Raw genomic sequence first — 12521 nt, forward strand, 5'->3', positions numbered from 1 at the left:
GACACGAGCGAATCGGTAGAGGGAACGACAAAGAGCCAGCCCTCTGTTTAAGTATGCGGTGGCATTATACGCGACGATCATCCGGCGTCGTATCCGCGAATCCATTTCCACGGTTACAACGCAACGATGGCTACGGTTTCTATTCGTCGGAATCGTCGCGTAAAAGAATTCGTTGGCCTCCGTTCGGCGACTTGCTTTGCCATCGTCTCGGGAGTTGTGCCGTTTGCGAAAGGCAAAGGAGGAAGTAGGTGGAGTAGGCGAGGGAGCGAGCGAAAAGAAGCGAAGAAAAAAGAAGAAGAAGATGGGCGCGGAGGAGACGAGAAGGGAACGGCGGAGAAAGCAGGCTGAGTAGGAGGGGACAAAAGGATTGGAGCGAAATTAAGAACAGCCGAGTCGGGGGGTGAGGGTCGCCATTTTATAATCTTAGTCGAGATCAGTCGTGTACCTATATGTACTCTTTTTCTCGTTGCTGGCTGGCTGGCTCGTGCCCGCGCGCGCCTATCTACACCGAAACGAATAACTCGACGAGGGTACAGGCCGGCGTGAACGTGTACAAGTAGACGTATAGACGAGTCCACCACCATGAAACGGTACACTCTCGATAAGAGTCTTTGTCTTTCACGGTAGCGTCAGATGGCTGATATCCTTCCGTTTGTCCTTGTACCTAGACTCGCTCCCTTCGCCTTTTCGTATGGAAAATCCTGTGCCCCGTGCGTTAGAACGTTCCCCGGTGCCGTTCCAATCCTGTCGTGGCATTTTGGCGCTCGTTAACGACGTTACCGATGTCGCGATCGGCAGCGCAAGGAGCATAGAATATCGTATTTCCGTTTGGTAGGGTTTTCCAAGGCTAACGTTGTTAGAATGCGATAAAGATCCTGCTCTTTTATCGCTCGGACCGTGATAACGATGGAGTTACGGATACTTACAGGGTAATCCTAGCATGGAACAATAGTTAACGCGGTACGCTGCGATATCTCGACCCCGACCGACAAAATCAGTCGGCAACGGTGTAAGATATTTCGGTAAAAGCACGAGGCTGTTTGCGGTAGAGTTTGGCTGGAAAGTCTGTCGTCGAAAGCAATTGATCGATGCGTTTCTGCAAGCGTATAAAAGTTTTTGACGAGCGAGCGAAGCAGCGACATTCTTTACCCTACATTTACGGGAAATGTTTTAACCTTGGAACGTGTACGAAGGATTTTATTAGGAAAATTATCACGCAGGAGGAGAATGAAAAAGGCAATCATCGTTATAAAGTAAAATACTTGCTATTCTTTGCGATAGGTAATGATCCGCTGAAAACCAGCCAGAAAATGCAATGGCGCGTAACTAACAAGCGTTATTTACCGCTGAAAAAGCGAGCCGTACCATGTGGTTGGCAAATCGTTCGCGTATCGAACATTTTTATTCGTTTCTGGACCGGAGAAGGTGTCGCGTTCGCATAAATGATTTTATGAGCATGACGGTCGCCGTGCATGCAAAGTATCGAACCATCTGTTGCCTCCGGACCCCATCCATGTCAGGTGGAAAATTTTGCATCTTTGGTCGCTCGGATAGGCGGAATCCGATTATGATCGATCGTAAACGCGTCGATGATTTTTCCTACGATCCTCTTTTCATAGCCGATATCGTTGCTCGTCAAAGTCTACATGGCAAGCTTTTTGCAACTGTCTCCTTATTTTGTCTCCTTACAACGATACGAAACTCGATCGTCTCTCTCAAGAAATCATCGAAACTCTGGAGACCCGCCATTGAATTCGTTGGAAGGCGCAGTCACTTTTGGAATCTTTTGAAATCAGTCGCGACAGCGATACGATTCTGTGGCGATACATCCGACACGGGCCGCGCGTTTCCATCGCCAAGATCCGCTATAAGGGGGTGTCTCTGCGATTGCGCGACCCCGTGATTTCCGTGGGCGTCCTCCTCGGGCTTCGATCACGCGAACCCACCCTTCGTCGGTACCGTTGCACATGTCGACACGCCTCCAGGAGTCGTCCGTCACCGTAAAAAGCATCAACACGAGGGTTTATCGCGGCCTATCCAAGGGTGGAGAGATTTCGTTCGTCCACGAGTCTTCTGCCGTGTTGGCTCGTGGCAAGACTAACGACCGGTCAGAGGTGGGACGGGAGAAAAGGGGGTTGCGAGCAGTCTGCGAACGCACCCCCGCGGCAGCGGTACACGCTTGACCCGACGAACGACCATATTCCTCTTTTTCATTTCGCTTACTTCGCGAGCAGAGATCTCGTAAATATCGGTCGGAGTCGCTGGCAGAAACTAGCGAAAGGTCGGGAGACGAGGGTCGGATTCGAATGATTATCGGCGCTGCCGGTATCTCCATCCCCCGAAGGGATGATGACTGTTTTCTCTTGCTTTAGCCTCCACGCTGCCACGTTTCCTCTTCTTCCTCTTTCTCTGCCCTTCTTTCTTTTTTATTTTTATTTTTCTGGGCCAACGGAGGCACCAACGCGAGCGCATTCAGGTATTTGGAAGATATATCATAGAATGTTTCCAGGATGCTGGCATCGTGATTGGTTTTGGAGATACAACCTTTTTGTTGGTTCCCAGGGAAAATGGAATTGAAAGTTGCCGAAGATTTTCACATGGTTCATATCGAGTTCTTCCATTTTGAATCATGTTTTACTTATAAGTGACACAGTATTCGATATACTCGAAGGTCTTAGATTCCTGAATTTCAGATCGTCCTAAAACATATAATTTTTCGTTCTCTTGGATCAAGTACGAATTAAATAACGTAAAATTGCAAACAGATTAAAATTTGTTAGGGTCGATCAAATGCAACTAAGAGCAGGTGTCCTAATATTTATCAACGGCTGAACCAAACTACCACCTACAATTTCATCTCTTTATAAAGTGCTTCGTTTTTAATCCAACAACGAGGCGAGAAATATCGCCTATTCGGGCACCTATTCGAAGTAGATAAAAATCTAAAAATCGTGAATCGCGCAACGCGTTTGTAGTAGGCAGTAGCTCTGCTGCTGCTCTAGTAGCCAGAGGAGAAGGAGAAACCATGACGTTTAATGGTGTGCCGTATTTCTTCGGAGGAACCCCGCCAACAGAATATTCCACGGACGCGGGTTCAACTGGCAAAAAGACGACGTCGATGAAATATGCAGGTTCGCGCGGTTCCTGCGTTTTTTAATTTAACTGTATTCCCCGCGTGGCTAGAGGAATCGCAAGCGAGATACAACTGCATATAATCGAATTTGCGCGGAGCAGATCTTCTCTATGGGCGTTTCCATTACATCGACGGGTAATAAATTACGCCACCCTTACCGCGCAAATACGTTTGAATTTATATCGGCCGGTTCGCTTCCCTTGCCCCATTTACGCATATGGTTTTTCAGCGGACGAGCTTCTCGCTTCAACGACAGCACCGGAGGTAGCGCGCCTCGTCCAATTGATCCTTAACGCTTGCTGAATCGCGAATGAATACCAATTAGGCGTTAAAAACGTATACACGTAACATTAGCGTAAAGAATATTCACGTTTACCCTACCGTTCGTAAATATTCCGACGATTCGATCGACTTGCAGCAGGTATAACGATACGTGAAATTTAGCAAATTATATTAAATCGATGACGAATAAATTATCTGCTAAATAATTAAGAAACGTGCCAATAATTGCATACCGTAGATACTATAACTGTGTAGGTATGTATTTATCGATAAAATATCGCCGTCAGTTTGCGAGGCTCTTCTTAATCCGACGTCTAATTAAAAAATTAAACGGTAGATCTATTAGTCTTAGAAACTTGGAAAAGTTTCTTTCGTTTTATAAGCAAATAATAGATGCACATTTTCCGTTTTATATTATTTTATCGAATTACGTATGATTAATTTTTTCTATCAAAATGAAGATCACAACGTTCGACAGATTAGGTTTCACGTTTGTATAAAGATGCATCGTTGAAAAGACGCGTCTGTAAAAGAAAGACGCTTTTCGGACAACCTAATCAAAATAAAGAGCTTATCGAGTAACTAAAAATAGGTAGCCCCATAAGATCCGAGGATCACAAAGCTTAGTTTCGTTATCGCGTATTAGCTTTGAAACGTACAGATCTCCCATAGAGGTTTGCGCATAGCAAAAAGTCGTTGAAAGGGACGAAAAGGAACGATTAAATAAAAGCAGACAGACTCTAATTCGAAATTCAGCCATTTCGAAGTCGCGTTATTCATCTCGGCCCCCGAGAAAGGGCGAAAGCCTGGTTCGGGAACGGGTTAAGTCGCAAACACCGAGAAAAGATAATAACAAACCGTGGTTCTTGGTTGGACCAGTTTGGCGTGGTGTGGCGGAAAAATTGGCCGTCGTATTCACGCAGCTACAGCGAGCAGAACGAACGAAACAAACGGTCGTCGCGATTCCACGCGGCTACGAGAAGGAAAGAGGAGGAAGAGTTTCGTTTGGAAACGAAAAAGCCGAGCGTAGGATCGGCGGAGATGTTCGCCATCCGGGCGGGACGAGGACAAGCGAGACGATTTCTCTCGACAAGCGCCGCGACCAAAAAGCAGAAGTTAACACCAGATGTGCCATTGTGTCACGGACGTGCAGAAGCGTCGGCTGGGACAGAGAAGAACGGGAAAAATCGGGCTGAGACGAGAGAGCGCGGATACGAAAAGAGAATACGAGTATACCGGAGTAGCAGACGACTGGAAAAAGCGGGGACAAAAGAGAATCAGCCGGTTGAAAGAGGATGGAAAAGGCTTATGCGGAAACGGAGAGAGAGAGGAGCAAGGATGTAGCGCGTAGTTATCGGTACCGTGTCGACGCGGCGGTAAACAAGCAGAGGGACGAGACGAGGATGAAAGAGATGGAAAAGGAAGGACGAAGAGAACGAGGGAAGAGAAAGGGGGAGAGAAAGAGAGGCTTGGGTGAAGGGGCGCCTGCGTGGGTGTGCCGTCGCGGCGGTGTAACCACCGTTTCGCCGACACAACCCCTTCTTCGTCGCTTCTACCCGCGACCTCGACTCACCGACCAACCCCTCCAGCTACCTCGTCATTTCGAATTCGGCTCCGTGCAATCCTCGTGCACAACCCTGCCCCTCCTATGAAAAGCCGCTCACAAAGGCCGACGACAGCTCCCTCTCATTGTCTCCTCGGCACCGGCCGAGATCTCTCAAACGTTTGTACGGTTAAATGGGCTTAAACGACATACGCCCGCGCATTTGCGTGCACCGGTCCGTGCTCGTTCTCTCTGAACCTTTCAAGTCCGTTTTCCCTTTCTCCCAGCCAGACGGATAATCAAAAGTAACGCGATCCCCGGAGATCGACGACCATACCGCGTGCACCACGGACTCGTGACTTTGCCGCGGATCGAACCGGGACACAGGGTGCTTAGTGCCTGGTAATCGCAGGGGTAATACAGCGTGTGCAGAGAGCACGGTCGAAAATTCGCGTGGAAAAGGATTGCTTTGTTTTATTCGTTCCGATTGTTGGATTATATGCAGCTTTAGCCTCTTGAATGCGAACTTGATTTTTCGATACGTTTTCAAAAGTTAATCCGACGATTTATTTACATCTGTTAGGATTTTCACGGACCGTGCCAAGATGCCAAGAAGAGGAGATCAGATGAAACGTCCAAATAGAAGGAACGACGTTTTCTATGTTATCGGATAGAGTTCACTGGCTGAATGGCCTATATTACTTGATTCGTTGTTCGATTATTTCTCAAGGTGTTATTTAATAACGAGCGACAAATGCAGTTGGTATAAACAATCGCGTGCTATACTTTGAGGGAATGACGTGGCTCGTTTGAACCCCACCCTACTAGTTAATTTCGTAATTAAGCTGTGTAATTACCGTAATTGTTCCCGTTGCTATATTTCTCGAGCATGATTTTACAGCTTTAGCGACGCTTATTAGATGAAATATTGCTTTCAATTAACAATTATAATTTTCTGTAAATAATCCGAATTATCTGGATGTTTGTTCGTCGTATGTAGGTGTGTAATTTAACTAAGCAAGTTTACGATTTCTTACAGATATAATTCTATTTCCCTTCGCTGTAAGTTCTTTTTTGGACGAAACCGATATACTTACGCGAAAGCGATAATTTACTGTTTCAAGGAGATTAAGCAAAGTGGTAACCGACTCTTACGGGAAATGCTCTACGAATTTCCCATTCCATGCTACGCAATTTGCAAAGAAACATACCTATACACTTGTATCTTCGTACGCGACAGGAAAGGAGAAAAGGGAAAAATTGTGGCACGGATCAAGTATCGTTGAGATAAGTATCGACAGAGGAAGGGAGCGATCGTGGCTGGCAATAAAATAAATCCAACGTGCCTAACCAACGACATTAATAAATCCAATATCTTCCGACCGATAAAACGGCAACCGAGCCGTCGAATTCGTTTTCTACCCTTCTGGCCGATCCTGGCCTGGCAAACAGTTGGTCCGCATGACGAAAAATCATCGGGAATTGTGCAAACACGTATAAAATGTGCACAATGTGTCCGCGGGGCCGGCTAATATGCGAATGGTTCATCGTGCCTCGGAGAACCCTCGATAAAAAGCCCACGGTCCTCTTCTTCCCTTCTTTACGTGGGGTGAACCTCTGGAGAAAAACGCGAGTCACTTTAACAGGCTTTATCGATGATTACGAGATTGACAAATGATATCGATTCGGTCTCCACGCAAGTATTACATTTATGGCGATTTTTCGTACGAATGATCTCATTGTTAGACTTTGACGAATTATTCGAAAGAAACGATACAAAAGCAACGTAATTAAAAAGCAAGCGTGAACTTAAATAGCGAAGAAACATCCAGTCTGTCGCTCGTTGGTAATAAAATCGTATCGGTGCACTCGTTTTTAAAGTTAAGTTGCAAATTACGTTATAAAATTTATTTTGCAGCGTCTACGCGATCGTTTCGTAGCTAAAGTTATAAATTTTCGATATAGGTTCGATATAGGTTTATTCATATTTGAATAATAATTCGATATACGCGTAAAGCGTCGCCTAAACAAGGTTGACGATCTTCTAATTTCGGCGAACGTGGCTTATTGTTAGGAACAACGGATTAAACAGCGATCAAAGAAGATTGTTCGTTAAATTATCGGACGAACGCAGAATGTAGATAGCTACGCATGGCTGAAACAGGCGCCACGCAAGTAAGTGTGCCAAATGGGCTTCTCCACGAGGATGGATGATGGTCCTATGCTTAAATTATTTATGCGCACCGCCCATTGCGTGTCCTGCATATCTACGCGTTGGCTTAGGCATATGGGGACATTAGCTACCCCATTAACCATTTTATCCGAGTATTCTTTCTATCCTAGAAGCTGCCTCGGTCGAGAATGACCCATGACGGAACAGTCACCGATCAAAATGTAACTGCACGTGATTAATGTTCGTTGCTTCGACGATAAACGTAAAGGAATATCGAGGTAAACGCACAAAAGTTATTTACGTGTATAAATAAATGTGCGAAGAAAATGTACCAAATTTGTAAATGTTTTCTCATATGTGTATTCGATTAAGTTAATTTATTTTGCTGCTACTCGTTACTTTACACTTTATGATATTTATATGTTGTTGTTTATCATTGCTTACCAAATAATAATATATACGTTTGTTATATTTGTTCCTAAAAGCATACTTACATTTTTGAGGAAATAAGCAGAATTATAAAGGAATCTTTCGAGTACGTACGTTTCGTATTTTCAATAACGTCAAAGCAATTATATTAGCTAGCTAGACACGTACACGATACGCCAGATTGATGCATCAACGATCCATTTTCGTATTTACACGCGTCGCAGACTTAAACTTGACGCTAAGGTTTAAAAGATAACGCCTGTACCGTCATTTTTCCTCGCTCTTCCATCTACGCGGTCGAACGCTATATCCCAATATCATCTACAGTTCGCTGTATTTCATCTGCCTGCCTACCTGCTACACTCGCGCATCAACGCAACATTCGCGTTAAAATTTTCCCCCAAAGCGAGATATCTTCGCTGCAAACGTATCGGAAATGGATGACCAAGGTCGTAATCCTCGCGATAGCTGTCGCGTATTCTCCGTAATCGATAATCGTTTCTATCACGTCACCCACTCGTGCCCTCTTAGCCTACTTGCTTCGAGCGTTCCACGTGTGACCGCACACCCTTGTCTCGAAGGGTGTTCGCGTTACACGCACACACGTCATATAGGATACAGTATGTAGCCACGTAACGGCGCTCCGCGCCGGCTGGTACATGTATCAGGGGGGTTAGAACATTTAGCGAGTACATTAAGGAAATTGCGTGGACTCTTCGCACCGCTCCCTGTCACAGTCGGGTCGCTTTCGCATTCTTCCGTATTAACCGCACGCGCGAGGGGACCGAGTAAGGGTTGCCTCTTTCCAAACGACACGAAAGCTCTCGTGCATACGCGCCACCTCGTTTCTAGATGGACGACTGGATCTCCGTCCAGCCCCTGTGATCTGGAGAACTGAAAAAGATGCGCGGTCACGTGTACCTATCGTCGCAGGTACTTTGTTAGTTGCTACATCTCGCTTTATCCAGTGCGCAAACAATTAACGTAAAAGGTCCTGGAACGGTTTCCTTAGAAAAAGCAAATTCGATTAAAAGTGACGCAAAACTCGTATACGAAAAATTGTGGAAAATAGAACGCAACGCAATTTCACGATTTACGTACGATGATGCGAAATCGATGAAAAAGATGAGTCTAAAGGGTGAAAGGAGGATGGTGTGGATAGCGAAAGAAATTCAGAGACAAAACGAGTAACGCAAAAGGTACGCAGCTACGAGCAACGACGAAGCTAAACGAGAGAAAGTTTACAGCCGCGAAAGCAAACGAGAATGCGGAACAAAGGAACAAAAGACGATAGACAGGGACGGGAAATAAAAATTCGACGAGAAATAGAAGAGAGACACAGAAGCGTCTCGTAGGGAGGGACGTGTGACGGCAGACCCTGATGGGACAAGTAGGGTCAAGCGAACTAAAGCAAAACTACCGGGATAGGGGTGTTAAGGGGACGATATACGTCTCTGGTCGAGGAGGGAAGATGATTTTAATCTACTATCGGTCGACTGGGTAAAACTAGCTTCTCGTTACACGCTTGTTTAGAAGAGACGAACTCTAAATTGATTCTCTACGATTGTTTCCACTTTTGCGATACCGATAAACTGCGCGGATCGAGATATTGAAATAAACGCAGTAAGCGGTTTTATCACTCGAAGAAATAATTAATAAATAAATAATTTCTCACTGGGCAATTTCTCACGTTGCCTCGTTAGGCAATTCGTAGCGTCTAAACGTTAGTAAGAAAATATCGTGCAATTTGAAGTGGAATTTTTGTTACATCATCTGCAGTTTTATAATTAAATATAGTCACGCAATAACGGAACCGGAAAGGAAATACAGATGTCTTTGACGTCAGACTGCTTCCATTTTTCTTTCCGAGATCGACAAACAATCCGGTACCGTGATTTTCATACAAAGCGCAACGTTACGGGTTTTTAAACACAGATATTATTTCCGGGAAAGGTCGAGTCGCCGGAAATCAAAGGGCCGCTAGGTGGACGACGCAGAGACCGCGTTATTAATATTTTTTTCGTTTGCTTCGGCGAGCACAGCTGCCGTTGCTCTATATTTTCTTTTACTCGTTCGCGTTACGATTTTTAGTAGGAGGGTTTCTAATGAAAACCTATTCTGGGCTGTTCCTTTGAGGCCGCGTATTAAGGGGGTGGTTGCGTCGAAAGCACCCCTCTGGAACACGTTTTCGATCAAATTCTTTCGCCACGCTGACACGATCATCGAAAGAACAACAAACCGGTAATTTCAGTTCTTGACCGTTTTTGTATTTAAAAATCATTCGCGAGAAACATGATAAGTCACGTTTCCGGCTTTTTATAAGTAAGTTTAGCGTTAAAACCATTTTTGCTAACTAACGATACAAAATCGCGTTTAAATAGCTATCTTTAAATTCTTGAACTCGCGTTAAATTATTTCATTTAATCCAATATGTGTATATATATATATATAGTTACATACATAGTTACAAAATTGTCTAACTTTATTATCCATGTACTTTTCAAAAGATCGCGCCTTTGAATCTAATAAAGCGAACAGACTGTCTACATCGTGGTAAGTTGTTTTTATTTTGATATTCCGAATTACCCAGGGAAATTTCAACCATTTTTACGACTGTATAATCATTTTGCTTCTTGTTATTGACACACAGGTATCAATCAACGAAATTGCCATTCATCATTTTCCATTAAAACGATTGCTTAGTTGTTTGTACATTGTAGTTATTATTATATCAATTATCAAGATCGATAGTTTCCGATAAGTGGTGTCGTATAATTAATATTGTTCCTATTATTCCCATCGTTCCTCTTATTTAGTATAACCATAACGAGGAAATATTTATATAAAATATATAAGAATAGAAATTAGTTATATAAAAATAGAAAAATATCTTCTTATCCGAAAAGTATCGGTATTCGATAGATACGACTTTCGTATAATATTTACACTCTTTAACACGTCTTCTCCCTTAAATACGTTAGAACTCGATAACGAACCATTGACTTTTCGCGGTGAAAGGGTTAAGGGAAGTGCAACCGATACGCTACGTGTAGTAGTACGAGATCCTAGAAGCCAACGGTGTCGAACGAAGTAACAAGATACTTGCGCAATTCATTGACTTGTGGAATCATTCGGAACGTTGCGTGGCGTCGCGTCGTTCAACTACTTCTGACGGGAAGCACGAAGGATACTAATTGTAAGGAAAGGGAGAACAGCGAAAGGCTTCACCATCTGTCTATCGACACGTGCCAAGTTTCGTGAAATACAGGCAATTCACGACTGCTTAAATTCGCGTTAGAAATTAAATAGTCGTATATATCGCTCGATAATATGCGGACATTTGTTTAGCTTCGTAATAAAAATTCAGCTTGTAACATAAATTAACTTTTAAACGCCATTATTTAACGCTAAGACTGTCATTTCCGATTAACTCGACTCGTGCAATCATCGCGCTGTTTAACAAATCGTTTGTTTTTGGATTACTGAATTCCTAATTCAATGGATAGAAAGACTTGCGACGTCAATGCGAACAGTGTTGTTTATATAAATGATAAATATATTTAGCTCTATATACATGCGATAAATAGTAAAATATGCTATTGCTGTGTTTTTTTTTTTTTTTTTTTTTAGGTAATTTCAGTTTGACTATTCCATAAGAAGATTAGTCGTCGATAAATCATCGATACAAGTCGCGTTAATTTATTATTGTCTTTAAAATGATCGTCGACCACAAAAAGATTATCGTAACGATACCATAATCGTTGCATAATCGCGTTATGGAGTAATACATAATATTCAGAATATTTCTTTCGAAATATTTCGAGACGTTTTCTTTGACGGGTTCCTAAACCAATGGAAGGTACATCGACGTTTATTTAAATTGGTGATCTTGTACGGAAGTTGTAATTTGCTCGGAACTGATGAAACGTCAATGACTGGCCAGAAAGCAGCTGCTTGGAAACAACTATCAAAGTAGTTGAAGTTTCAGCTGTTCGTACTGTTCATTCAGAAAGGGTAAATAAACGCTCCAATTTTTAATTTGCACCATCGTACGCTAGCGAATCGGTAAACCAACAACGGGATCAACTACATTCGCTGTATAAACTATATCGGATTCATACTTGCATACTATTTCCATACATAAGCGTGTAATTAACGTTTCACTTTCTGATATCAAAGTTTTATTATCTTCTGAAAGGTATAGCCTGATATTAATACAGCTTTATCGCGATAAAATACAATAACACAGCGATACTTACAAGAGATGGAAAAAGATTAACATAAAGTTACATTGCTGCCGTCTAAGTGAACAATCTACGTAACAATTTCTACCTCTTCGTTCCCTTCGTTATCGAGTACGCTGTTTAATCGTAAATAGAAATTTCCAACGTTGGCCGTTTTCCAATATCCTGGCTTCCTTTTATCAGACCATCTCTAAAGCGTCCTCTCGAAGACTAATCTTCACCGGAGTCGGTTTCCGTTGGTTTCGACCAAGCCTCCGTTCTCGATTCTCACATTATATCACCAGGGTGTCCCTGGAGATGTAACAAGCCGAGCGAATTCACGGGGGAGTTATGGGAACGGCACTGCAAACACCAAACCCAAGAGTATCCGATGTACTCGCTAGCATATTGCAGGAGGCGCCCGTAGGGCTTACCGTGCTAGAAGTCGACAACGAACGACAGTCTCACAGAGAAATATCGTTGGAGAGAGGGAGATATACTAGCTTGGGAATAGAAGACGAGAGAAAGAGACAGCGAGAATACGTGGATCCACTTATGGGGCAGCGTGCAAGTGTTACGACCTGCTATTGTGTTCACGGTCGTTGTTCATGGCTGTTCTTATTGCACACTTGACACGTTATACGATGGCACCCATGGGCACCGTAGGGAGTTTTGGCGATTTGCCTTCTCACGGTGAAGATCGAAAAAAATATCGATGCCCCGTAGCAGGATACCATG

General features: G+C 43.5%; 1 protein-coding gene across 4 annotated transcripts in view; it reads right to left on the minus strand.

Moving 5' to 3' along the window:
• The window catches only part of LOC126921169 (LIM/homeobox protein Lhx3), an 89025-nt gene that overhangs the window by 44683 nt on the left and 31821 nt on the right, over positions 1-12521 (minus strand). The window lies entirely within an intron of this gene.

This window comes from Bombus affinis, chromosome 10, assembly GCF_024516045.1.
Source record: "Bombus affinis isolate iyBomAffi1 chromosome 10, iyBomAffi1.2, whole genome shotgun sequence".
NCBI lineage: Eukaryota > Metazoa > Arthropoda > Insecta > Hymenoptera > Apidae > Bombus > Bombus affinis.